The sequence below is a fragment of the Pseudorasbora parva genome, chromosome 18 (assembly GCF_024679245.1).
Source record: "Pseudorasbora parva isolate DD20220531a chromosome 18, ASM2467924v1, whole genome shotgun sequence".
NCBI classification, from domain to species: domain Eukaryota; kingdom Metazoa; phylum Chordata; class Actinopteri; order Cypriniformes; family Gobionidae; genus Pseudorasbora; species Pseudorasbora parva.
Genome location: NC_090189.1, coordinates 25158146 through 25185678, shown reverse-complemented (window position 1 = coordinate 25185678; position 27533 = coordinate 25158146). Strand labels below are relative to the sequence as shown.

The 27533-nt window shown below is 40.6% G+C and overlaps 1 protein-coding gene across 11 annotated transcripts in view; it reads left to right on the top strand.

Annotated features, from left to right (window-relative positions):
* The window catches only part of nrg2a (neuregulin 2a), a 121034-nt gene that overhangs the window by 8625 nt on the left and 84876 nt on the right, over positions 1 to 27533 (top strand). Inside the window, exon 1 of one of the 11 annotated variants that reach the window (XM_067424420.1) lies at positions 18294 to 18316. The exons of the other annotated variants lie outside the window; for them this stretch is intronic. The gene's annotated coding sequence lies outside the window, so the exon portion shown is untranslated. Of the gene's footprint in view, positions 1 to 18293; positions 18317 to 27533 lie in introns of those variants that run through there. 11 annotated transcript variants of the gene reach the window in all.

Here is a 27533-nt window from a genome sequence, read left to right as displayed (position 1 = left end):
AAATCCAAAAACCAAAAGGAGTGCGGAACCTCATGATGCAATTAGTGAGACAACAACAAACCACCACTTGCTCCAGTCCACACATGCGTCTTTTTTTCCAGTTTTCTTTTGTCAAGAAAAGCCTGGGTTAAAATTAAAACGAGAGATTGTTTTTGTTTGCTAGCCACTATTTCTATCCTGCATGTAAATGCAGCTCACAGTCACTGAAGGTGTCACGTAATGATGATGTAAAACTCTTGAAGTGTGTGCGTGCATCTGTTTTTGACACGTCTTGAAGCCATACAGTCTGACATTAATGACAGCTGAGATCCTTCAGTGTGACACGGCTTACAGCATTCGTACAGTCTGAAAGCAACAGTTGTAAAGGGCTATTATACATCGTACAGTGTGCACCCAGCTTAAAGGGTTAGTTCAACCAAACATGAAAATTCTTTAATGAATTACTTACCCTCATGTCGTTCAACACCCGTAAGACCTCCGTTCATCTTCAGAACACAAATTTGCTTTGCTTCTTGTAAAGCAATATATTTTTGTTGAAATCCGATGGCTCAGAAAGGCCTTCATTGATACCAAAGTCATTTCCTCTCTCAAGACCCATAAAGGCACTAAAGACGTCGTTACAAAGTCCATCTCACTACAGTGGCTCGGATTGCCAAAGTCACGTGATTTCAGCAGTTTGGCGGTTTGACACATGATCCGAATCATGAATCAATACACTCATTCATAACGGTTCAAAGCTTTGTTTTAATATCAGGCCATCACTATATAAGTCGTTATTTCGTTTTTTTGCACACAAAAACTATTCTCGTCACTTCATAAAATTATTGTAGAACCACTGTAGTGAAATGGACTTTGTAATGATGCTTTTAAAGCTACACTGTGTAACTTTTTTAGTTTATTCTTAGCTAAAATCACTTAGTTCTTTCAAAAATATATGTGCTCATTAATGTATATTTACTTCTTTCAAGTAATAATGTATTCTCCTAATTTTATAATATACCATTGAAAATACATACGGGTGAGGGTTCGGATGGCGGTCGCCATGTTGCTCCTCCATCTTGAAAGTACATTTGCCAAAGAGGGACATACCCGTAAATTCAAGCTTCGCTTTTCGCGTTTTTACACTCGATGGCACTGTGTCGAATGTGAAGAGGAGGATTGCTTGAGGCTGCTATATGATGATGGAGCCCCTTTCTAAATGCACGTCGGACCCGCAATATTCCCGGAACATTGCCGGGTCGCCTTCTGTGTGAAAGCAACCACATCCCGGAATTGATTACCGAATTCGACCCGGGTCGGGGACCTAGTAACATTGCGGCATATGTATCAGAGTCGCCAAGGAAGCGGAAAAGAGAATTAAGACGACAACGCAACGGGCAAATCAATAAGACAAAAGTAAATACTGGAGTGGCCTTTCCAAGATGGAAAGAGCTCATGAGGAGCAACGATTTTAAAAAGAACGCCGACGTTGCCTGCTTTCTTCTCGACAGGTAATATTAATTCAGCCTATTTGTGTATATTGGAAGTTTTATTGTTGCTTTGCTAATTATATCATGATGTGCTGTGCATAACACTAGAACAACGTCTAGGATAGTTTTCCTCGCGTCAATGATGAAAAAGTATTGTTTACCTTAATACATAAATCCGTGTTCTATGATGGATAACATGAGATTAATATTTTAATTGCATTATAATTTGTTTGCCTTACGCTAGTGATGTCGTACAATATACAGAATAACGACAGCACTGATAAAAGTTACTTTACTAAGATTAGCTTGTATTCGTCTGGAACCTGATAGCTGATGTTAGCAATGAAATGGTAAAAAAACCGAAAACGTAAAACTATTATTCATTTTACATAGATTAATTTGATCATAGATCATTTGGCAAATTAAATAACTGCAAATTATAATAGTTTTCAAAAGTAACCTCATCACTTGAAGCAACACTCGAAATCGAAGTTGAAACGAAATCGAAATTGCGAGGAACAGAAACTATTATTCACTGGATGGTCATAAAACTTTTCACCACTAGATGGGGGAAATATCACACAGCTGCTGTGTCTCATTTCAGAAGGCCGCGTCCTCCAGAGATCGCATTTGAAGGGTGCATACGTCATAAGGCCGTCTCATTTCATAAAAAAAAAGTAGGACTCTCCAAATGCGGCCTTCGAATGCGTCCTTCTTTCTCAGGATTTCGGAGTGTGCATGAGGTGTAGCCTTCACGGCTGAGATAACCCATAATTCTTTGGGTCGCCGTTAACAACCGTCATATATATATTTTTTTTATATTATATGAAAAAACGGCACCACTGCCAGATATACATGCGAGTGTAGGTGTGGTGTTTAAAATGTAAGTTCAAGCTTGTTTTTATTTTTAAGCTCTATTACCTCAAACAGATAGTTGTGGTTAACAGGATTACAACGCTTTAGTGCTTTTTAAATGTTTAGAACAGTACATTGCTGTCAAGACAAGAAACAATTTCATAGTAATTTTCAAGTTATAAATAATTTTAATTCATATAACTGGCGTGAGAGCGCAACGAGGCTGATGTGTTGGCATAGCAACGTGATACTTCCTGCCTGTGTGTCCTACAAAGGACGTCTCGTTTAATTCTGATTGAGGACACTCCGTATACTGCATCCTACACAGGACGTGTCCTCCGGAGGACGCAGCCTTCGAAATTTAACGAAATGAGACAGCTAGTGTAGCTTTAGGGACAGAATTTTCATTTTTGGGTGAACTAACTCTCATTAGAGTATTAAAAGAATGTCTGATTAATATCTGCTAACTCTTTATTGTGATGATCCCCCATTATACATTCTACTGACTTTGCAAGTACATGTCAACTTAGTCTAACCCGAAACCTACCAATGCACTAATACTCTACTAGCACTCTAATGAGAGTTAGTAGACATGTAGGCGCAATGTTACTCACAGTATATAGTCAACAGAACCATCAAATAAAGTGAAACCAATACATTTTTCAACAATTCGTGTGTCATTTGTATGCTTTTGACATCACCGCTCAGGATAGTTGTTAATAAAGGGTTCAGGATAGTGCACATTCATGTGGAGTCATCAGCCAATCAGTGTTGCCATGATGTAATTTCCCTGCAGCTCCAGAGTCATTAGCCACATTACGTTTTTTGCTCAGGTGATTGATTCAAAACCTGGCAACATAACTGAGCCTCTATGAGCAAAGATTTGAAGTCATGTACTTTTTCACTGTCCAAGCAAGTGAGATGAACAGGAATGCTAACTTTATTACAGAACAACCTAGCTTCTCATTGGCTGAATCCGAAATCACCCCCTATACCCTCAAATAGGGCATTATTTGAGGGGACAGCCATTTGTAGTGGTGTCCGAAATCAGAGTGGACGTTATCGAGTGCACTCGTTCTATCCCAAATTGCCCAGCGATAACGAGTGCACAGCTGATGTGCACACAACGGCATAAATAAAGAAAATAAACAGAGCTACTGCAAAAACGGAAGTTCAAAGACTATATTCTAAATATGTCTGCATGCTATTTCTCTGGCGCATTAGGTCTATAGGGAAAGAAAATCTTGACTGTTTGGCCCCATTCTGTCTGTTTTCCTCTGGAACTTTTTGCCAGCTCATGTCTCCTTATATAGCCCCCATGTGCACTCTCATTACTTCTACTTCTGAAATAATCCACCTTCTGCCTTCACAAGCTGTAAGTGTCTCGCAATGTGATATTACACAGAACAGTAGAACTATTCAGAACTTATACTATTCGGTGGACAGACACAACTACAGAATGCAGTACTTCTCTTTAAAGCATGTTCATGGTCTGTATGGAGTTTACATTTACATACAGTAGCCCCCAAAATTATTGGAATGAGGTCACACTTAAAATGTGTGAAAATCATTGCATTTGTATAACAAGTTCTCAAAACAGACATTTGCTTGTTGTGCATCCTTTAACACTTTCATGTACACGTTCATATGTACGTTTCTGTTGATGTTTGCTGTTTGCTGGTGCAGTGTAAATTAGCCTTTAGAATGACTGATTGGATTTTAATACAGTACAAAAGTTATTTTAAATTCTAATAATATTTCTCAATATTACTGTTTTAGGGTGCTTTCACATCTCTAGTTCGGTTCATTTGGTCCGAACCAAGGGCAAACAATTATACATTGTTGCATTTTTCAGATTTTTTGGTTCCTTTTCACACCACACTGAATGCTTTGGTCCGAACCAGTTGAAACGAACCAAAACGCAAGCCCGTGACAACATCCACATCACTCATTGGCCATGGCGTATTTTCATAAACTGCTTTTCGATTGGTCAGAATTTACGTGTGGGAAAATTCCAACAGAAGAGGCAAAGCCAGCAAACTATAATCACACTATGGAGAGACTGCGCGGGCCAGTTTTGTCCCTGGCCATTATCTACTACACTGTGTGTATTTACCACAGTATGCAAATACATTTCTATAATGAAGCGCGGATGCGACATGAAAACAACGTTCTAATGCACTGCAGACGGCGAGCGCGCATCGCTCGTCACTTCAAGCGGAGCCGTGCATTAATTATTAACTCTTGACATGCTTCCATCTTCCAAAAATATTGCTAACGAACTATCAGGTAATAATATCATGCACACAATGTCAGCGCAGCTAACTACGGCAGCTGGTTCAGTCCAAAAATGATCAGTACTTTTGCAGTTGGTTCTGTTCGAGGTCGGATCACGTTCTCACCACAAACGAACCGCTCCAGAGTTCGTTTGAAATCGTACCGAGACCAGCTCTTCAAGGAGGTCTCAGTACGCTTGTTTGGACCGCTTTTGGTGCGCACCCGAGTGCGATTGCTGCTTTCAGACCTGACCAAACGAACCGCACCAAAGAGGGAAACGAACTCTAGTACAATTCAACCGAACTAAATAAGGCAGGTGTGAAAGCACCCTTAATGTATTTTTGATCAAATAAATGCAGCCTGGGTGAGCATAAGACACTACCTTCAAAAACAACAACTTTTGAACAGTGGCAATATAAATTGTTTTAAAAAGGGAAGCGGCTATTTGTACTAAGTGCATATAGCAATACAGTATATGCTATTTACACCAAGAATATGGCAACTAGATTCTATTTATTTTCATATTTTCTTCACAATATATGCTATTTACACTGTGCGAATAGCTGTAGGTGCTATTTACACTGAGAGAAAATAGTGATATATTCTGTTTACACCATGTAAAAGTTAGTTATGTGTAAATAATAATAAGATGGTATTAATACTTTATTTTGGCAAATACATACTATTTTTACCTCAGTATTGTTGTAACATGATGCAGTAATAACATAGTGTAAATTATTATAGTCATTTAAATTATTTAATGGATGCAGCCTTAATGGGAAAATAAAAGCCCTCTGCTTACCCCCAGTGCATCCAATACATAGGTGTGTTTTTTCTTCAGTAGAACACAAATTCAGATTTTTAACTTCAACCGTTTCCAGTCTGTCAGTCATAATGCATGTGCATGGGTAACACTTTTATGAGAGTAAAAAAAACAAAAAAACATGCTTGCTCATGACAACACATTGATGTCTTAAGACACGAACCGATCGTTTTCTGTGAGAAACTGAACAGTATTATGCTATTTTTTTTCCCTCATATCCAGACGAATCTCATCTAGTGTTCCCACCTGTCATTACTTCCATCTAAGTAAGGTCAAAACCGGTGCGATCATGAATATATATTTAGGGATGCCACAGTTCTCAATATAATATTGAACCGTTTGATACGGCATTCACGGTTCAATACAAGCTTGTGAATTGCGTTTTTTTTTTGGTTTTACATTTAAAGGGTCATGAAACCCCCTGCTGCAGTGGTGTTTTTTCACACCTTCGATTTGAAAAGGCTTCTTAAAAGGGGAGTGGTCGACTGTGAAAAGATGGGATGGTATTGTGTGGAAAGAGGGAATGGTTTGCATAAATAGGGGAGTGTCATTAGGTGCATTAAAATTAGCGATACCAACAGCAGCAGTTACAGCGGTTCTGAGACATGTTCTTGGTTCACGTTGGCATTGTTTACAACAGAGAGATTAAATGAGGGATGAGTACAGCGAATGAGAGAGCTATGAGTGGCGTGCAGCAGAGATCGCAAATCATTCAGCTCTTCAAACAGCATAATTCAGTGAGAAATGAAAATAAATGTTATTCATAACATAAATTAGATAGTCAACGCTTGCAGGTTCGGCGTGCATTTGCTCAAGTTAATTTTACTTTCCCGAGCCTTTGTAGCAAAGGCTTCCACAGACGCCGCCCGCTTACAGCTCGCTCGGCGCCCTTACGTTACTTCGTATCGGCATAACGCCTAGCTTTCCTCCTTGACTTTTCCGCACGCTGCTTCCAAAACTTCCCCACCATGTCTCTACAATAATGATGAAAGACGAGCCTGACAGAAGTGACTATCTCATGCATATTAACTAAATTATCTTGTATGCATACTACAGTGCATTGATTGGACTGAATGAGCTTTATGTCATGAATATATCGAGAATCGCTCGGAGCGGTCGACGTCAGCATGTCCCCAGCAGCCCATACTTGGGCCGAAAAGCACACGCTGACGTCAGCATTTGTGACGTTGCTCCGACTAAGCTTTTCAAACTGGAAGACAGAAATCGCTCTGAAAAATGCAAAAATAACTATTTTCACATATGAATACCCTTAATGAGTAGCCTTAGTGTTCTCAATGATTTGATTTGCAGCCTATACATATCTGTTTACATCTCAAAAAAAGTGTTTTCGGGTTTCATGACCCTTTAATAAATTATTCCTATTTCTCTTCATTTGCAATATTTCTCTCAGTTATTTCGCCTCTTTTTGAGTGTGCCGGTGAGTCTACACACTGGTATGAGCATTTATTTAATCGTGCACTAAAGTTAGGGGGTGTTTAGCCGCATTTTCAAGCCTTGCCGGTTAAACATTTCATTTGGGTTTTACATGCGCACTCAGCGCGCGCCTGTCAAACACGTGACGTGATTATTGGACTAAGTAGTCTTACTGCGTTAATACTGTCAAATACACACAATGTTAACATATATAACCACAGTCGGTTATGTCTAAAGTGAAAATAAAACCATGTGTGTTTGAATATGAGATGTGAGCAGGTCTTCTATTGACAGCAGCGCAGCCTGGTAATTGTGAACACTTGTCCTTAAAGGAACAGTTTGCCTCTAAAATTATGTAAATAAAACAGCTAAAACAAAGAGAAAAATCACTCACTGCACTTGAATAAAGTATATACAGTAGCTGTCAATCAATGTATATTGCATATTGAAGACTGTATTTTTAATTTTAGCCTACATTTATTCGTTCAATGAAATACTTAAATGCTACTGTACATCTCTGAGCTTTAAATATATTTCGTTTATATTATACAATACACCAGGAATGTGTACAAGTTTTTTTTTTTTTAAAGTAAAGTTTAAATAAGGGTTTTCAGAGAGTAGCATGCTGAGCGTCTTTGGGGAATTCACTGCCATTCTAAAAAGAGAGTTCTTTAAGAAATTAAGTTACAATAAAATATATAAAAATCTTCTTAACCTCTTTCTGTTCCTGTCGCCTACTAATAGAATAGCAATAAAAAAGAACCGAATCGAAAACCGTGGTTAAAAACCGAGGTATGTATTGAACCGTGTAATATCTGTATTGTTGCATCCCTAATATATATTATGTAGATGCCTCATTCTACCGATCCGCACAGGCACTAATGAGAAATCTATATATAGCTATGATCGCACCGGTTTGGACCTTACTTAGACGGTAGTAATAAAGGGTTGAAACGCTAGATGAGATTCGTCTGGATATAAGGTAAAAAAATAACATAAATACTGTTCGGTTTCTCACAGAAACTGATCGGTTCGTGTCTTAAGATATCAATGTGTCGTCACAAGCAGCAGGTTTTTTTTTTACTTTCATAGAATTGTTACCCATTCAACCTACCCAATAAATACTTTTATTATTATTAAAATTTTATTACACACTTAATTTCCACTTGTCTTTTCTAATGTCTTCATTTTTATTGTAAGTAAATGCCTTTTTGGATGTGATATGTGATGGGGAAGACGTTCCCGAAGACATTTACGTTCCCGAACCCGGGCCAATCGCGTTAAAATAAGGTCCACAAGCCTTATACAATACTGACTACACCACTGAAGACATTAAAGTATGCGCATCTTTGTTGGGAGGATCTAGTGCAAAAAGCGCTTGCCAACAACACACAAAAAATAAAACAATGATTTTATGATGCATGTTCACTTTATTTAAGCAATTCATACTGATTTAAAACCATTATATCAGGTTTCTGGTTCAAATGTGATTGCTTCATGTTAAACTGCCTTAAAAAGGCTACTCTTTGACATAGCTTGATGTTTTCATTTTGAAGTAACATGTTTCAGTCAATTAACCCAATCAAACAGGACATTCACTACTAAACATTAAACACTTCAACTCTAACAACTCTAACTTTCCATTTTCTTAAACACACTGAAAATCTGCTCAAGTCTGAACAGCAGCAGCAGTGGTTGGCTCAACAAAAGTCAATTATTTTCAGGAAACATTCACAGAATACATCAAATGAAACCGGTGCGGTCTGATTCACTTTAGATGAATTTTACTTATCAGTGCTTAATTGCACTAAAACCAGTTTTAGTTCAAATAAATCAGTTCAACTGTGTGGAAACAGGTGTCATGATTTTATTAAGTTAGACCAACAAGCATTTTTTGAAGGCAAAAATGAAGGCAAGCTATTTGCACTTGGCGTGAATAGACACCCAGTAAAAAAAAAATGCAGATTTTTTTGTGACCCATCCCCTTTTTAAGTGTGGCTGATGTGTCCAAATAACTTTAAATATATAATCTCAACATACTGTATATTAGAATAGCAAAACAGGTCTGAATGCCCTTGACCATTCAGACATTTAGTTATTTTTGTAAGTTGTTTTGTACGCTGTTAGGTTAGTTTGAGTGTTTTAAATCAATTCAGAGTGGGTACTTCAGATTTCTAAAATTGCAGTCATTTTTTATGGGTTACAGTATAGTGTCTTCAATTCTTTGATTTCACATTCGAAGCCTATAAAAAGAAACATGAACAGTGATCATACTGCCAACCAGTGCAAGGTTAGTTACGCTACACTGTATACTGTATAGCCCTTTAACAAGGGCTACCCTCTTATAATTAAAGTTCTTAATGCACTGGGAATAAATGAATCCCATAATAAAAAGCGACCTCCATTAACGCAAGTGGTGCATCATTTTGCTGAAAATGCTGAATTGCATGAGGGTTAACTCTTCTGCAGTCCTAACCCACGAATGTAATAATTTCTGTCTTTAAACACAGTATCTGTGACAAAAATGACCTTGCTGGGTTACAAAAGTGGCAGAGCTGTCCATCGTGTGATAAATTCAAAGAGCTCTGAAAATAGGCCCGTAGGGATTGGATTGTCTGCATGGTGTTAAGAAGGGAAAGGCGGCAGAGACAAGCCTGCGTAATACCTTGTAATTGACAAGCTGTAAATCTGAGTAAGGGTGTTTTAGGCTCCGGCTGTAAAGGCAGTTGAGTGTGAGCCGTGTTTTTATTGGAACTCGATGTACTGGTGCATTGTGACCATTTGAGAGAGAAACGGTACACTCTTTATGAGAACTGCATATTTATACAGGCAGTGAGAACATGTTCTGCAAATTACGTTTAAGAACCTAGTACATGCTTTTTTACCCATATGGGTAATAAATACCGGCGAGATGTTATGCGTGGGCAGAGCAAAATATCTGGAGTCAGGTGTAGGATGAGTGTGCTTAGCATTTTACATTTTCTAAGAAGAAATGTATAAAAGAAATACTCAAAGGAAATACTAAACGGTTTGTGGGAAGTTACAGAATTCAATAGCTTTGCAATTTTAGAACATGTATATTAAAATGATATACATAGATATAATAAAATATAGAATGGATCATTGCTCACCGTCTTTTTGGTTGTCTGGGGTTTTTCCACAGAAGAATTCATATTCACCACTTAGAGGCAGTATATGAACAGGATTCTGACAGCCCCAAAAATATTACAACCAGGCCTAAGAGGTTGCACCCTGCAGATGTGGTGTGACTATAGTGCTACTCTCATCAGTTCTGACATTAACACACTGGGAAATCATGACTAATCACAAATGTTTAAATTGCACTAATGCACAAATCATGAATCGTGTGCCTCCTTTTTTGCCACAGAGAATAACATTTAAACCCCTCGGAAACATTTGGCATGTGTCATATGTGAAAAGACACGTCTGTAAGTCGTTAGTGGTCTAAGCAGTGAAGTTGTTGGAACCCTGTTCTGTTTGCTCTGCATTTTCTTCTTCTTCATTATGTGTCTGCTTTAAAACCAAAGACTGTGAACCTCAGAGACTCCAATCCTGAGGTAGAATGGACACAGTTTCCACTCAATACTCATTAATTGCATATTAGGCAATTGTTCTGATAACAGGTGATGCTATAATAAATAAATATAAATTTCTGTTAAATGTGTATCTGTGTCTGTATAGACTTGTTTTTAGCCCCAGGCTGTTTGTCTTAATTCACAGATTTGAATACACAAAAGTATGGAGCAGCCAAAAAGGCATGGTGATGGGGGCGTTTCTTGAGGAAACGCAAGCATTTATGGAGCGAACGCAAAGTTTCTTGGTAATACAAACATTTTTGAAGCGAACGCAGAGTTTCCCAGGGGAACGCAAAGTTTTTCGGGGGGAACGCAAACATTTTGGAAGTGAACGTAAAGTTTCTTGGGGGAATGCAAACTTTTTAAAGGAGGGAACGCAAAGTTTCTCGGGAACGCAAACATTTTGGAAGCAAGCCCAAAGTTTTTCAGGGAAACAACCTTTTTGGAAGTGAACATAACGTTTTTTATCAGGAGGGATGCAAACATTTTTGGAGTGAACGTAAAGTTTTTTGAGAATGCAAACGTCTCGGTTACGTATGTATCCCTCGTTCCCTGAAGGAGGGAACAGAGACGTACGTCAGAACTGAACCGACGAATGGGATCTGACTTTAGAGACCAATCCTACTTCGAGTGTTTAAAAACGAGCCAATGAAATTTGGCATGCCATCCATGCATTCCACGCTCCGCCCCGCAGCACGGGTATAAAACAGGAAGTAGAATAGTAGATTAGTGCTTTTCCTGCTGAGGAGCCGTCTAGTGACCGGACTCCCAGCGGAAGCACAGCACCTGGCGACGGGACGTACGTCTCCGTTCCCTCCTTCAGGGAACGAGGGTTACATACGTAACCGAGACGTTCCCTTTCAGTCGGTCACGTTCGACGTACGTCAGAACTAAACCGACGAATGGGATCCCTATTGAAAACGCCAGGATGCTGGCCCTTCCAGTGTCCTGCTTGAGCACACTGTACCGTCTAGTATGGTACGGAAGCCAGGGCTCCAAGCAGGGAGGACAGTCACTGCTGTTTCTGCAAGACCCACTCAGAATGACTATCTTTGGATAACGCTGGGAAGCGTGCCTACCTCGGGAGATAGAACGCTGCGGACCACGGCCCCCTGAGGGCATGGTGGTAGAGTACACATAATGACTAACTTAAGAGAATAGTGCAACATATGGCAGTCTCTGGGGTGGTTCCAACCTAATTGTAGGGGGGAAAGAACACGCTCAGAGACGACAGAGCGGGCTCTGTCCAGGGAAAGACACGGGGCTAGCCCGAAGGGTAGCTGGCACCGTGGAAGAATACACATATGGGGTTGCCGTGAGGGAACCGCTACATATGGAACCCAGCCTACAGCCACGTTTCACAAGCATACGGGTGCAGGCCTGGCGTCAGACGGTCCGCAACGTCTGACACCGAAGGGGTGACGGAGGAGCTCGACAGGGTTAGCCGGTTTCCCGGGGAGACAATAGACGCACGTATCCGGCCCAGAGGGTGGGAGTGGCGTTTGCAAGCCGACACTTAGAACGGGCACTTAACGCTCCTGGCCACTGGGGGCGAGGATGCGGGAAGATACCGGCTCTACACGTAGGCTATAGAATCTAGCGAACGTGTTAGGTGTCGCACAGCCCGCAGCTCTACATATGTCTGTCAGCGAGGCGCCTTGAGCCAGCGCCCAGGAAGAAGCAACACTCCTAGTGGAGTGTGCCCTTACACCGAACGGGCAAGGCACGTCTTGGGACTGGTAAGCCAGACTATAGCATCCACTATCCAGTGGGCTAACCTCTGCTTGGAGACAGCCTTTCCCTTCTGCTGGCCTCTGTAACAGACGAAGAGTTGCTCTGAGGTCCGAAAGCTTTGGGTCCGGTCGATGTAAGCGCGAAGAGCGCGGACCGGACACAGCAAAGCCAGGGCTGGGTCTGCCTCCTCCGAAGGCAGCGCTTGCAGGTTCACTACCTGATCTCGAAAGGGAGTGGTAGGAATCTTGGGCACGTATACGGGCCGGGGTCTCAGGACAACGTGAGAGTTACCGGGCCCGAACTCTAGGCACGATTCGTTGACCGAAGTGCATGCAGGTCCCCTACCTTCTTGATAGAGGCCAATGCCGTCAGGAGCACTGTCTTCATTGACAAGATTTTAAGCTCACAAGACGCCAAAGGCTCGAATGGGGGGCTCTGGAGTGCTATGAGCACTAGAGCCAAGTCCCAAGAGGGTATCGAGGTTGGACGAGGAGGATTTAGTCTCCTTGCACCTCTGAGGAACCTGACGATTAGGTCGTGCTTTCCCACGGACTTTCCCACATCATGGTATGCCATTATTGCGGCGGCATATCCCTTGAGGGTGGAGGGAGACAGACTTCGCTCCAACCCATCTTGCAGGAAGGAAAGCACGACACTAATCGAACACCTTCGGGGGTCTTCCCGGCGGGAAGCGCACCACTCAACGAACAGGTTCCTCTTCAGAGCATAGAGGCGCCTCGTAGAGGGGGCTCTAGCTGAAGCGATGGTATCTACGACAGCTTGTGGTAGTCCATCTAGTATTGTGGTAGTCCAAAAAGAGTATTTTTTCCAGAAATAAAATGAAAAATCTCTCGTCTAAGAGGGATATGAGGGGTGGAAGCACGATCATTCTAATATACTCCCGGGTTTCTAATACAAAGCCATATGCTAAATCGCTGAAGTAACCCTTTAAATGTACTTACTATAGGGTTACGGTAGGATAAGGGTTTGGTTGAGGGTTAGTTGCATGTAATGAATAATTTGTAGTTCTTAGTAACTACATGTAACACGTGTAACAAGGACACTAAAATAATGTGTTACCAAAATTTCAAGAATTTTGATTTGTTGAGGAGATGGATTGGTAACTCTCGAAATTTGAGGCAATGCATTTTTTAGGATTTTTTTATTGTCAGTCAAGACAATGTTAAAATTTGCCACCAAAACAACTATATCCACTGGATCTGTTCTTGCGAATTGTGGTAATTCAGCCGAATCTCACGAAAAATGCGTATAAATAGTACGAGTGTGCAATGTCGTGCATATGATATAATTTTGGCGTGCATATGATATGCTGTTTTTTGCGTGCATATGATAGGCACTTTATGGTGTATTATACATACGAACCCCCCACCCCACTACCCTAAACCTACCCAAGAAAGCGTGTCATATATACGCCATAAAGTGCGTATCATATGCACGCGAAAAACAGCGTATCATATGCACGCCAAAATGAGTTTTGCCGTATACATTCCAGGACATTGCACACTCGTACTATTTATAAGCATTTATGTGTGATCGGGTTGGGTAATTGGCTCTAATTTTCCACTCTGCTTGGACTTGATTGTTGTTTATCGTTATATGTGCACTTGGCTTTAATATTCTGAATGATTTGTTCAGGTTAATTCGGCTTAATCAGTTGAGCTGACAGGTCGAATGACAAAAAAAGACTTGTACTTGTGTGGCGAGGAGTAAGCCGTTACTTAGCCGCAGCTGGCATGAAAACTAACGCAGAGTTTGAACTGACATCACTATTAGAGGAAGCAGCGATCATGGGAGGTGATCTGGCAAATATTAGTTTTAACTGAACTTATGGCCCCCTTTTTTACAAGACCTTCCCAGGGAAAATAAACTGACAGACTGCTCTAATGTTTAGCTGGGAGTATTTGGGTGGAGGGGCGTAAGGAGTAGACATTTTTGTGTTAGTCTTTGCTCTTTGCTATTAAGATGTTTTCTCTTACCTTCTATTCAACTGCAAAACTTTAGGAATTGGTTCAAGAATGAAACTTGCAGATTATAAATGACACTTTTTAACAAACTTATCTTCTTGTAAAGTATCGCTATCACCACACACAACAGCAATTTAACTTGAAAACTATAGGTTCCATGTATTATTTAGTCATTTCCCGCCTTGTTGCAATGTTTCTTTCCTTATTTTCTGTTGTGGGGAATTCCCCTTTTTATACCTTGGATTGATTACTCTTTGGAAAGGCAGTCATGCTTGTTTATGCATGTGCTATTTAGCAATATTATAGAGGTTACATTTGTTCTTAAGTGTAGACTAAACCCAGCTGTCCATGTACTCTGCTGTTTACTGAACTAAACGCAAACTGGGCTCTCAGATCCCATACGCTCAAACGCTCATTCTCTCCACGTCATCTCCACTAAAAATAATGTTTGGTAGATCCCTGCCTCGAGTGCATTTCCCTCTGTAGTAAATAATGTATCTGGTCCACATGTAATGTAGGTGCACATGTGGCAGGGGAAGGATGTCGTGACAGGTGAGGCGTTCACAGTGCACAAACTAAGGTTTTTATGCTATATGAGGATGGGCCAATGACATGACACTTTTGTCTATCTAATAATTCATTAAAAATGTATTACTTACTGTATTAAATGTTTTAAAAATCCTTTAAAAATCTTTATTTTAAAGCGTCTGCCTAATTAAAAGAATGAAACTCTTCTTAAGAAGACTTCATTAAGTAGTTCAAATGTAAGGATTTAAAAAGTATTTTAACAAAACTGATTAACTGCTTATTAATAGTCATCTTTTGTCATGTGGTACGATCTTTGCAAAGAAACATGAGGGAAAAAGAATGGAGACACCTGCAGTCCCTCATTACTACTATGGTCAGAAATATAATAAAATAGGCCTATGTAATTTGACCTTTTTTATGACAAGATAAGGTTATTTCATGTTGTATAATGTCATGTGGTATTATATATATATATATATATATATATATATATTTGTACCGAAAAAATTATAATTAAATGGTGTACATTCACATGTATTTGGGTGTATGGAAATGGGTGTATTGGGTTATTTTACCCAAAATGAAATTCTGCCTCACCTTCCTGTCTTTCCAAACCAGTAATACTTTCATTTATTTTTAGATCACAAATGAAGATATTTTTTACAGAAATTAAATTTGGCCAACTGAAAAATGTAGATGTGATCAGTCACTCAAATTTTCAATTGGGGCCTGAATTTTTACAGTGTGACGTGTGAGTTTATGAATGTTTATATGTGAATAAAAGTTAAATCTGTTCATCATATAATGTGATCATGCGTCTTCAGAAAATTTGGCCTAAACCACTCAATTCATATGGATTTTATAACCTCTTTCTGAACTTTCTGAAGCACCAAAATGGTAGTTGCCTAGCTGTCAACAAAGGAACAGAAATCATATCTCATATTTGATAACAAATATCTTCATTCGTGTTCTGAAGATGAACGTAAGTCTTACGGGTTTGGAACGACATGAGGGAGAGTAATGATGACAGAATTTTCATTTTTGGGTGATTTTAATGGTTACACCCCATGAGTCAGTAACCACTTCAGCTCTGCGACCCATAATTGGGTCCAAATTTGCATACATCATAATTATTCGAAATTTGCTGCAGAGCTTAAGTGGTTTTAAATTTAAACTTTTTCCCTCAGCATGTGTTCTAAACTGTTATTTTATTATCGTTGAGATACTATTATAGATTTTTACATTTTAATTTTAGTTAAAGTTTTTATTTTTTTATTTTAAATATGTCTAGGTATTTCAGTTGTAGTTTTTTTGTTGTACATAAAGTTAAACTAAATTAATAGTTTTAGAAATAATTTGCTTTGCCAAATAGCTCACATAAAATAAGTGTAGAAGTTAATTTTAATAATACAGTATTAAAATACAAAAGCTGTATCTCTTAACATTAGTTAATGCACTTATACTAACATGAAATATTGTATTTTTTTATTAACTTACATTAACAAAGATTAATACATACTGTAACAAATGTGCTCATAGTTAATGTTAATTCTAAAGTGTTACCGTTTTATTTAATTTCAGTTCATTTTAATGGTTCTTGTTTTAGTTTTAACTATAATAACCCTTGCTCTAAACTTTCCTTCTTTTTTAAAGATTTGTCCGTTTCTTCATAATTATGTCATTGACCCTGACCCCAAACAGCTCCTCTCTGATCTGAGGGTGAAATGCATTCGGCAGGGTTTTCTCCTCTGTCATCATCCAAACATGCAGCCTTCCAATAAAGCACAGTAGTTTACAGCCTTGACAGCAAGGAGAAAAAGGAGTGGAGATGTGGAAGGATGGGAGTATACAAGATGTAAATGGGAGTGTAAGAGAGAGGGAGAGATTGTAGCTGAAGGGGGGAAAAATGCCTCTCTGCGTTCCACCTAGAAGTTGCTCATCAACTATTCATCAGTAAGCCTCTGCACTTTCCTACTGCAGTATGGCATGTGTACAGTGCTGCCACTCAGGACTCGTGCGTAGTGGTGCACACTCGTGCACACCCGGGAGGTGACCTCCTGCTGCACCTGCACTTCTCTTTCCCCGGGCTCAGACCGCATGCATGCTACTCCACACGCATCTGCGGGACACTGCAGCATCTTCTAACTTGTCATTTCCCGAGGCGTATTAATATGAGGCCACGGTTGCTAAAGACACGGGGTGTGTTTCTGTAAACAATCCCATGAATAGCTGGTGTTTGAAAGCACTTCTTGTGCTGCATGCAAACTATTAGGAATATTTGTATGCTTTTGCATATCGTAGTGCACATATTCTTACATTTGACATGTGGAATAATCATGGCATCAGTCATGTAGTTAAACATGCATACTTCACTGATCTTTACTTTAAGTTTGTCCTTTTTTTCTGGATGCCATGGTGCAGTGGTTAACACACTTGCTACTGCTGAGCTCATGTTTGTGTTGTCGTGTCTTGTTGCATTGTATTTGCCCACATTCTCCACCAGAAAATCCTGTCTTTATTTTCCAGATCTGATCTTACAGGTCACCGTGTGAAGCAACCTATAAGCCGAGCCAAGAAACAAAATCAGTCATCAACAAGCCCACATCTGCCATAATTTAATACCTCATGTAGATTAAAATGCGTATTAGACCCAGTGTTGGGGTAACTCGAGTTACGTTTAGTAACTAGTAAAGTAACGCATTATTTTAAATTCACAAGAAATCACAGTTACTTTTTCAAATAAGTATCACAAGTTACTTTGTCTTATTGACTGACAGCTCTCTTGTCCCTATGTTGAGAAAAATTTGGAGTAAGTGCAGAGGCGTTCTTGACTAAATGTGACATCCATTTACTCATCTCATTTACACAAATATTCAGCATTTCTCAAAATTAATAAAATCAGTGAAATGTAAAATCAAAAGACACAAACCTCCAATAATTATGTTAAATCAAATTTAGTAATATAAATAATATTTTTTAATATATTTTTTTAATATACGCATTTAATCTCACTTTTTTTACCAATGCACTTGCTGCTGACATTTGTTTTGTTTGAGCAGCTCAGATAAGAAAAAGTAATGCAAAAGTAATGTAACTTTACTTTAAAAAAAAGTAACTAAGTGCCGCTATTAGTTACTTTTTTAGGGGAGTAACGCAATATTGTAATGTATTACTGTTCAAAGTAACTTCCCCCAACAATGGACCTTACTAAAAAGGGTAAAATACAGCCCCAAAAAGGTTATTTTCACTGCTGTGTTGCTACTGTTTTTTGTCAACACTGTCAGATATTTATAAAAACATAAAAAATGTATGAAATCAAAAGCAACATAATGTGTGTTGTATTTGCCCTTGTATTAATACTGTATGTGTTTGTAAGCAATCCGTTGTAATGTGTCCGAAGCAGCCAGTGCCTGTGACAGGAACTTGACAAACGAAAGTTTTGTGAACAAAGAAGCATGGGAAGGGCATCCGTGTGTTTGTGTGCTAGTGCCAGATAGTTGAAAAGAGGGTCTGCCGACACTCCCGTTGCGAGCCTTGCTTTCCACTTGAGGGACGTGTCCGGCCATGTTTGCTGCACACTCCATGCACATCGACCGCCAGTGTTTGCTTCCTCAGGTATGTCGTAGGAGTGGATTGATGTGTGTCTTAACATGAAAAGGCTTAAAAACGAATGAATAGTTGTTCTTTTGCTTGTGTTAAGAGGTGGACAGAGAAGGATTTTGCTGCGTGTGATGGGACAGTAGGTGTCCATAGTGAGAGAGTTTGATGAATGCAGGGACCTGTGTGTGATTGAAACCAGATCAGAGCAGCATTTATCAGGCCTCATTCATCTAAAGACCAGCACATTAAATGTCACGTTTTACATTACAGCAAAAGTAGAAGTGGTGCAAGAGACAATAATCAGAAAGCTTGTTTGGAAAAGGTTTTACTTGAAATGAAGATGAATTGTTGCCCCTGATTTCACTATGCAGATGACATGACTTCTGTAATGCATTCCCAGCTAGCAAAAAGTCGTCTATTAGACGTTGAATAGACGTAAACCTTCAATGTCTAAATACGGTCCACTGAAGGTTGAAAATGAAAATTGAAAAGACGTCAAATTTGTCCAACTTTCAAAGTTGAAAACGGGTCGATCTTTAACGTTTGCTAAATGCAGTCTCAATACTCAAGTCCACATTAACATGCCAAATAACATTTTATATTAACATATGAATGAAACAAAGCTTTAAAGGGATAGATTATAATAACTTTATTAAAACAGCACATTTTAAATAGTGCAAAGTCACAGATTTCACATTAGAGTAGTGCAATAAGTAAGTCCAGTAACGTTACCTGACGCGTTGCAGGACTCTGATGGCGACGGATAGCCACCTAAAATGGCGGCGCCTCGCGGAGTGAAACGCGTGACGTCTTATTCTCAAGCTTGAACACCATCTAGCCAACAATGGGAGTTTTTGCTTGCTAGCTTGAAGAAAAAACACAAAACACTTAGCCGTACAGCTAAATTCTATCAGTTTAGTTAGGCAAACTAGCTGAGGTAATGTTGTAAAGGAAGTTTATAAATAGCATAAAGCTAAAATTAATTAAAGGGGGGTGAAATGCTGTTTCATGCAGACTGAGCTTTTTATACTGTTAAAGACTTGGATTCCCATCCTAAACATAGACAAAGTTTCACAAACTAATGTTGGAAGTTTGATGGAGTATTTCTGTGATAAAAATACTCCTTCCGGTTTCTCACAAGTTTCGGAGAGTTTTTTTCGAGTATGGCTCGGCTTGACATTAATAGATCGGAAGGTCCTTGTATGGGCCGTACAGGCTCTTCTCCCGGTAGGGTGCGCGCACGTGACTAGAGCGAGAGAGGAAATACACGCCTATAAACACTTTCTCAGGTGCAGATCCAGTCGATCCAGGCGCCGCGCTCCACTTTATTCCTATGGGTGACATGACATCAAGCGACTTCAACGCTTCAGCACAGCATTCTGGGAAGGCAGCGCTGCATTTGAACCGATTTAAACGCAGAAATGACGGGAAGCTTCACAACATCGCTTCAGTCACGTCGCAAAAGTGGATCTTCACCGTTCACTGCAGTCAGGACTTTACCAAATCATACCAAAGAAGTGTGTTTTTGACGGAGCTGTCCCAGCGATAAAGGTTCGGTCCTGCTTTGGAAGCAGCCGGTGAGTAAAACTGCTTCAAATGTCTATGCTGTTGGCTATCGTCACGTGAGTAAACATCAGTAAACGACGCGATCGCGTGCTTCATCATTAAAATGCGCTAACAGACTCTGTTGTTGTTCTATGTATAACGTTACACTAGTCTGACGTGCAAAACCGTTTTGCTTGCTACTGCTAAGGTTTAGTCGCATACAATAGTCCATAAACCGAATCGTGTCCTCATAAACTGCGAGTAAACACACACAAATGTTGACAGGCCACTAAATACAGTACATACCACAGAGACGGACGTCCTGCTGTTGCTGTTTCTCCTGTTCAATTTATTTCAGCCTCCGAATGATTCTGGAGCATATCTATTAGCTGAGCTCGATAGTGATGGGCTTCTCCACGCTTGAGGACGTCACCGCTCGTCATTCTTTAGCTCCACCCACACGATACGCCTCTAGGCGCTCGTTTTTTTCCAGAAAGAGTCGGTACAGCCCATATTTCTTTTATAAATATAATAAAACTAAAGACTTTTCGGAGATATGAAGGATGCAATACTACTCTATAGGTACTCAAGATTGACATGAGATTGACTGAAACTGAGTGTTTCACCCCCCCCCCCCTTTAACCTAGATATCTACCTCGATATAACATAAGTTAAAAAATAATCACAAACAGTTAAACCTTAATGGCTTAATAGCCGCATTTGGGTAATTTATTAGCTAAATGTCCATCTGTGTGCTGTGCCTGTGGACACTCGTGGTAGCCGAATGTATATGCTACAATAATTACGTTTACAATAAAAAGTCAAGTTTGGTTGAAATAAAGTAAAAGTTAATAACGTTACACTTATTTTGTCATATTATTATCATATGGGATTATTTTGCCATAGCTACTTACTTTACACAACTGTTTTTGTTTTTATAACTTTGACGGAATATGTAAAACCTTTTACAATTATTTAAGATAATAATGAACATGGTTTGGTAATTTGTTTTCTCCGTTGTTTTAGCATGTATAACAGATTATAGCTGTATCAGTTGAAAACATGATCAGTTGAAAACACGTAGTCAAACAGTCCAGCATAAAGTACTTTGTTGAAATCACGTAGTAAACCAGTCCAAGGCGGACCGACTTATTTTCAACCATATTTCAACGTTGAAAGACGGTAATTGTTTACTGGGTTGCGTCTGATGAGTTTACATGAACTTGCATGAGCACATCTTTAAAATGAATTGAAATGTTTGTTGGCGATGTGTGTTTTCCGGTATGGGTTAAGGAATAAGTGAAGAGATTTTATGCATGTAAATGCTTTGACCTGACAGAGAAAAAAAAATACAATAGCTATCATATTTCCAACAAAATACTGTACTTGCTAAGCTAACTCGCATTGCTACTAAAACCATACTAAATGTGTGTGATCTATTTCAAACAGTCTAATAAAAAACTGTCATTTTCATTAGGAGTGTTTTTTTTAGGTGTAGTTTATTTGAATAGAGACAGCCTGAAAAATATTCATTGCACGTAGAGAGTATAGCATATGCTCATTTGCATCTTAGGTCCCTAGAGGCTTTTCTAAGAAAACTACCAACCTTGCTTACCATACATGCATGCATAGATATACATAACTAAATAACACTAATATATATTTTAAGGATACTTCCAATCCTGGTAGCATTAATACATTTATATATTTCATTTTATATATATATAACATTTATCGATTTAATTTATTAATTGTAAGTATATGCGTATAGCTCGGGTTTGTTTTAAGTCCGCGCTTAACCATCATTGTAAAATACTTTATATCATATATTGCTTTAATTTCAATTGTTAACATGTTCGAGAGTTGGGAGCCTTTTACAAAAAAAAGCTCTTTACGTTTTGTGTGGTTCTGCAGTACAATTTCCACCTGGTCTACTATTATTATCCTGACAGTTTACATAGAACCAGTGGTGCCTTATTGTGCAAACATTGAAAAATCTATTTTATAGATAACAAATGTATACAATTCTTAAAACTAATTAAATTTTTTTTTAAATGATGATGCCACTGATTTAACGTTTTATCCATTATTTTTTGTGCCTGACTATACAAATTTAGTTCTCATGTAATTTATTTGAGTTTAAAACTGTAATACAGTAATAAATATGAGACAAAATACTTGCATATATAAAAAGTCTATATACTGTCTAAAACATTTAAGATTAATCTTTACATTTTTTTGGGAATGTTTATCAAATTTAAGTTGTGAATCTTGAACAAACCCTAAAAACTTAAACTCATCTACCTCCTCTATTTCTTTGTTCTCTATCTCTATTTCCTCCTCAAAATTTTTTGTCTTTTTTCTTTTTGTTTTCTATTAGAAAAACACATAAAAAATGTTTTCTTAATGTAGTGGGATATCCCTTTTAAGAAGGGTTTTGGTGTGAGTAATTGGATGGCCTCTTTAAGATCGGTGTGTGGACTGCAGCGTTAAGTCAGGTAATCACTTACCTATATAGACACAGGTGAGATTGGTTTCCTCATGGTATTGTATTGATCATGCTTTGGGGTGTTTTTCTGCACATGGGACAAGGCGACTGCACTGTATTAAGGAGAGGATGACCTGGGCCATGTATTGCGAGATTTTGGGGAACAACCTCCTTCCCTCAGTTAGAGCATTGAAGGTGGGTTTAGGCTGGGTCTTCCAACATGACAATGACCCAAAGCACACAGCCAGGATAACCAAGGAGTGGCTCTGTAAGAAGCATATTAAGGTTCTGGCGTGGCCTAGCGAGTCTCCAGACCTAAACCCAATAGAAAATCTTTGGAGGGAGCTCAAACTCCGTGTTTCTCAGTGACAGGCAATAAACCTGACTGATCTAGAGAAGATCTGTGTGGAGGAGTGGGCCAAAATCCCTCCTGCAGTGTGTGCAAACTTGGTGGAAAAATTACAGGAAACAGTTGACCTCTGTAATTGCAAACAAAGGCTACTGTACCAAATATTAACATTGATTTTCTCAGGTGTTCAAATACTTATTTGCAGCTGTATCATACAAATAAATAGTTAAAAAAATCATACAATGTGATTTCTGGATATTTTTTAGATTATGTCTCTCACAGTGGACATGCACCTACGATGACAATTTCAGACCCCTCCATGATTTCTAAATCAGAGAACTTGCAAAATAGCAGTGTTCAAATACTTGTTCCCTTTATCGAGGGAACTCGAGCTGCGTCAAAACGCTAGGGGAACGCCTCTGCGTGATGCGTCATGAAGCACTAGTGAAATCAGTCCAATAGCGAGGAGATGCGTCTTAGGCGGGTGACATTATCGACTAGGAAGCTATAAAGCATACCCGGACCAAATAGTCATTAGCTTCTGTGCCTTCACAAAGCGCTCTATGTGAATATTGTATGTCTATTTATTGTGTGTGTTTGTCTGAAAAAGAAAAGAAAGATATTATGGCGAGCGGTCAATTCAAACGTTGTGTCACTCCCTGCCCACGCTACATCACGGGTGGGGATACACACGACTTGTGTGTCATGTGTTTGGGGCTCGATCATGCCCAGTCAGCTCTCGAGGGGGCTGGCTGCGAGCATTGTGAGAGACTCCCGATGCGTACATTAAGATCACGCCGGGCACTCTTCGAGGAGAGTGCTTTGGCTTGCGGTCCTCAGGGCTCGGGTCCCGCTGTTGCCGGTACTTCATAGTTCCAAAGAAGGATGGGGGGGGGTTAAGGCCTATTCTAGATCTGCGTCAGCTAAACAGAGCAGTAAAGAAATTAAAATTCAAGATGCTCAGGATAAAACAGATTGTGTGTCACATCAGGTCCGAGGACTGGTGTGTCACAATAGACCTAAAAGATGCATACTTCCACATCTCCATCCTTCCGCAGCACAGACAGTTCCTCAGGTTTGCTTTCGGGGGCAAAGCTTACCAGTATCGAGTGCTGCCATTCGGCCTAGCTTTATCGCCCCGCACTTTCACGAAGTGCGTGGATGCAGCTCTGGCTCTGTTGCGACTCCAGGGCATTCGCATGCTCAACTATATCGACGATTGGCTGGTGTTAGCGGAGTCGAAACAGCTGGCTGTTCAGCATCTTGATGCTGTTCTCGCCCATATGAGAGTGTTGGGGCTAAGGTTGAACGAAAAGAAAAGTGTGTTGGCACCTCAGCAGAGCACTACTTTTCTGGGGTAGTTTGGGACACGAAAAGAATGTCGGCTCGGCTATCTCCTCTCAGGATAAGAGCGATCCTGGATACCGTGAACCAGATAAAGCTAGGTCAGTAACTCACTGTGAAACACTTTCAGAGAGTGTTAGGGCTGATGGCAGCAGCGTCCAACGTGATACCTTTTGGCCTGCTGTACATGAGACAGTTACAGTGGTGGCTCAGGACCAATGGGTTCTCCCCGAGGGGAAATCCCTTTCGCTTGATCAAGGTCACGCGGCGCTGCCTACGTGCCTTGGTGAAGTGGAAGGATCCTTGGTTCCTGTCCCAAGGTCCAGTTCTGGGGGTTCCTTGCCGTCGCGTAATGCTAACGACGGATGCCTCCCTATCTGGCTGGGGGGCGGGGTCTGTGGAGCGGCCATCAGCTTTCGTGGCACATAAACCAGCTGGAGCTGATGGTCGTGTTCCTGTCACTCAGGCACTTTCTCCCAGACCTTTGGGGCCACCATGTGCTAGTTCGGTCGGACAACACAGCGGTGGTCTCGTATATAAATAGCCAGGGGGGTCTAAGATCGCGCCGGTTGTGGAAGCTGGCGCATTGAATGTTGGTTTTGGCTCAGGGCAAGATGCTGTCGGTCAGAGCGATATATATCCCCGGGAGCCTGAATGTAGTGGCAGACTACCTGTCGAGGCAGGGAGTGGTGCCGGGGGAGTAGAGACTTCACCCCGAGGTGGTGGAGAGTCTCTGGATTCACTTCGGGCGAGCGCAGGTGGATTTGTTTGTGTCTCAAGAGACAACGCACTGTCCTCTATTCTTCTCCCTCACGCATCCAGCCCCACTGGGGCTGGACGCAATGGTGCAGACGTGGCCCGAGGCTACGTCTGTACGCCTTTCCCCCTCTGGCGTTGCTCCCAGGAGTGCTGGAGAGAGTCCGCCGGGACGGGGCCCAGCTGCTATTGATAGCCCCGTTCTGGCCGGGCCGAGTGTGGCTATCCAACATTGTATCTCTCCTCGGGGGTCCCCCTTGGGAAATTCCCGTCAGGAGGGACTTTCTCGCTCAAGCAAGGGGGTCAGTACTGCACCCCCGTCCGGAGCTATGGAAACTGTGGGCTTGGCCTCTGAGGGGGCCCAGCTCGTAGAAAGGGGTCTATCTACCGAGGTAATAGAAACCATGTTGCACTCCAGAGCACCATCCACAAGGAGATTTTACGCCCTTAAATGGAGAGTTTTCGTCCCCTGGTGTACAGGCCATGCTTTAAACCCAGTTCACTGCCCAGTTGGCTCAGTACTTGAGTTTCTGCAGGAAACATTCTCCTCAGGGTTATCCCCTTCGACCATGAAGGTGTACGTGGCGGCTATATCGGCCTACCACACGCCATTAGAGAATGCTTCGGTAGGGAGACACCCATGGGTCACTTGTTTCCTTCGTGGTACTATGAGGCTGAGGCCACTGCACGCTCAAGGGTGCCTACTTGGGACTTGGCCATAGTGTTAGAAGGCCTTATGTTAGCCCCGTTCGAGCCGATAGAAAGTTTTAGAAAAGTTTCTTACTTTAAAGACTGTTTCTTCTGGCCATCTCGTCCCTAAAAAGAGTAGGAGACCTACAGGCTTTATCAGTAGCACCCTCTTTCCTTGAGTTTGCACCTGGAATGGTGAAGTCATTCCTTTTCCCGAGGGAAGGGTATGTGCCTAAGGTCCTGACTAACATAGCGGGGCCAGTGATGCTGCAGGCTTTCTGTCCGCCTCCATTTCTTGATCAAGACCAAGAGAAACTAAATCTGCTCTGTCCAGTCAGGGCCCTAGAGGCTTATGTCCACAGAGCTGCCCTGTGGCGAAAGTCAGAACAACTGTTCGTGTGTTTTGGGTCCCCGAGTAAGGGAAAACCGGCATCAAAGCAGACACTGAGTAAGTGGATAGTCGAGGCTATCTCATTAGTGTACGAGTCGGCCGGACAGCCTTCACGGCTAAAGGTCCGAGCCCACTCGACCAGGAGTATGGCGGCCTCTATGGCTCTTATATCAGGAGTTTCACTTCAAGAGGTGTGTGATGCGGCAGGGTGGTCCTCTCCGCACACTTTTGTGAGGTTCTACAATTTAGACGTAACCTCTACCCCAGGGTCCCGGGTGTTTTTGGGTTGAGTAATTCACATATACAGACATTTGGGACTATGGCGGCGTGGGTATTGAGTTCCCCTAGCATTTTGACGCAGCTCGAGTTCCCTCAATAAAGGGAACGTCTCAGGTTACGTATGTAACCATGGTTCCCTGAGAGGGAACGAGACGCTGCGTCGCTATGCCATACTCCCAGCATGCCTGTGATCAACTTGTTCGGCTTTCTTCAGAAGCTAATATATATATATATATATATATATATATATATATATATATATATATATATATATATATATATTAAACTGCATTCCATCTCACCAAACAAAGCTGACACTCAAAAGGGTGAAATTATTTAATTATTATATGGAATTTTTATGCATTGAATCCTATGAAAATGGCAAGACAAAGAAATCTGTTTCTATTACAGAACAAAATGCATATAGAAAAAAATGCATAATACCGGTGAAACGGTTAATGGCTTACAGAAGTTGTTTTAATAAAATTTTACTGTAATGCATGTATACACTATATGCAGCTGAAAATTGTAAGTACCCGTAGAATTAACTAGTGAATGTGAAACTTGATCTAAGAGAGTATAGAGCCAAATGCTTTTAGTTAAAGAAACACCCTTAAATGCTGATATTGCTGACAATGTGACTGTACAAACTTAACAATAACAACAAAATTTTACCCCGGAATTTTGGTTGAAAACTATGGTTGCCATGGCAATTTTTCATAAGGGCCTACCAGGTCACAGGGTTTACCATGCGAGAATCTCTTCAGTGACGTGTTTGTAGAATCAGTTGTTCACATGGAATAATTAATCCAGTTATTATGAGGGCGGAAATGTGACATGGATGGTTTTCCTTTCATACTTGTCACTGCATGTCAACATCACTCATATTCCCTAGTGGTTTTTATCTGGATGTTTTGGCTCTGTAGCTCTCATTTCAGTTTGTTTTCCCCTTTTTTAGCACCCGTTCTTTCCACAAACTCTGGATTTGTGACGATAGAGTCACCTGTGTGCTGTGCAGAGCAAGAGGTGAGCTCGATGCAGTTAGCTGGAACTGTTCCCAGAATATGTTGTCATTGGACAAGTTGCCAGAAAGAAAAGCTGCATACAGGGTGATTGCCTCCTCTCCTTGTTTCAAGATGCTCTCTGGTATTATTGATGCTTGGAAAACTGTTTCTGTCTCTAACGCAATGCTGGGTTTATCTGATGTGTGAAAAAAATCCAGTGATTGAAACAGACATTGAGTGAGATATTGCCTCTGTATTGATTTACCTCCAGTTGTAGATCTCGTGCACTGGCTTGAGCCAAGTATCTGGGCAAAGGTTGTACATGTTCAGAGTGTCAGCAGAGATACAGCTTACCGTAAGTCTTGCTTTCATTCCTGTCTTATATT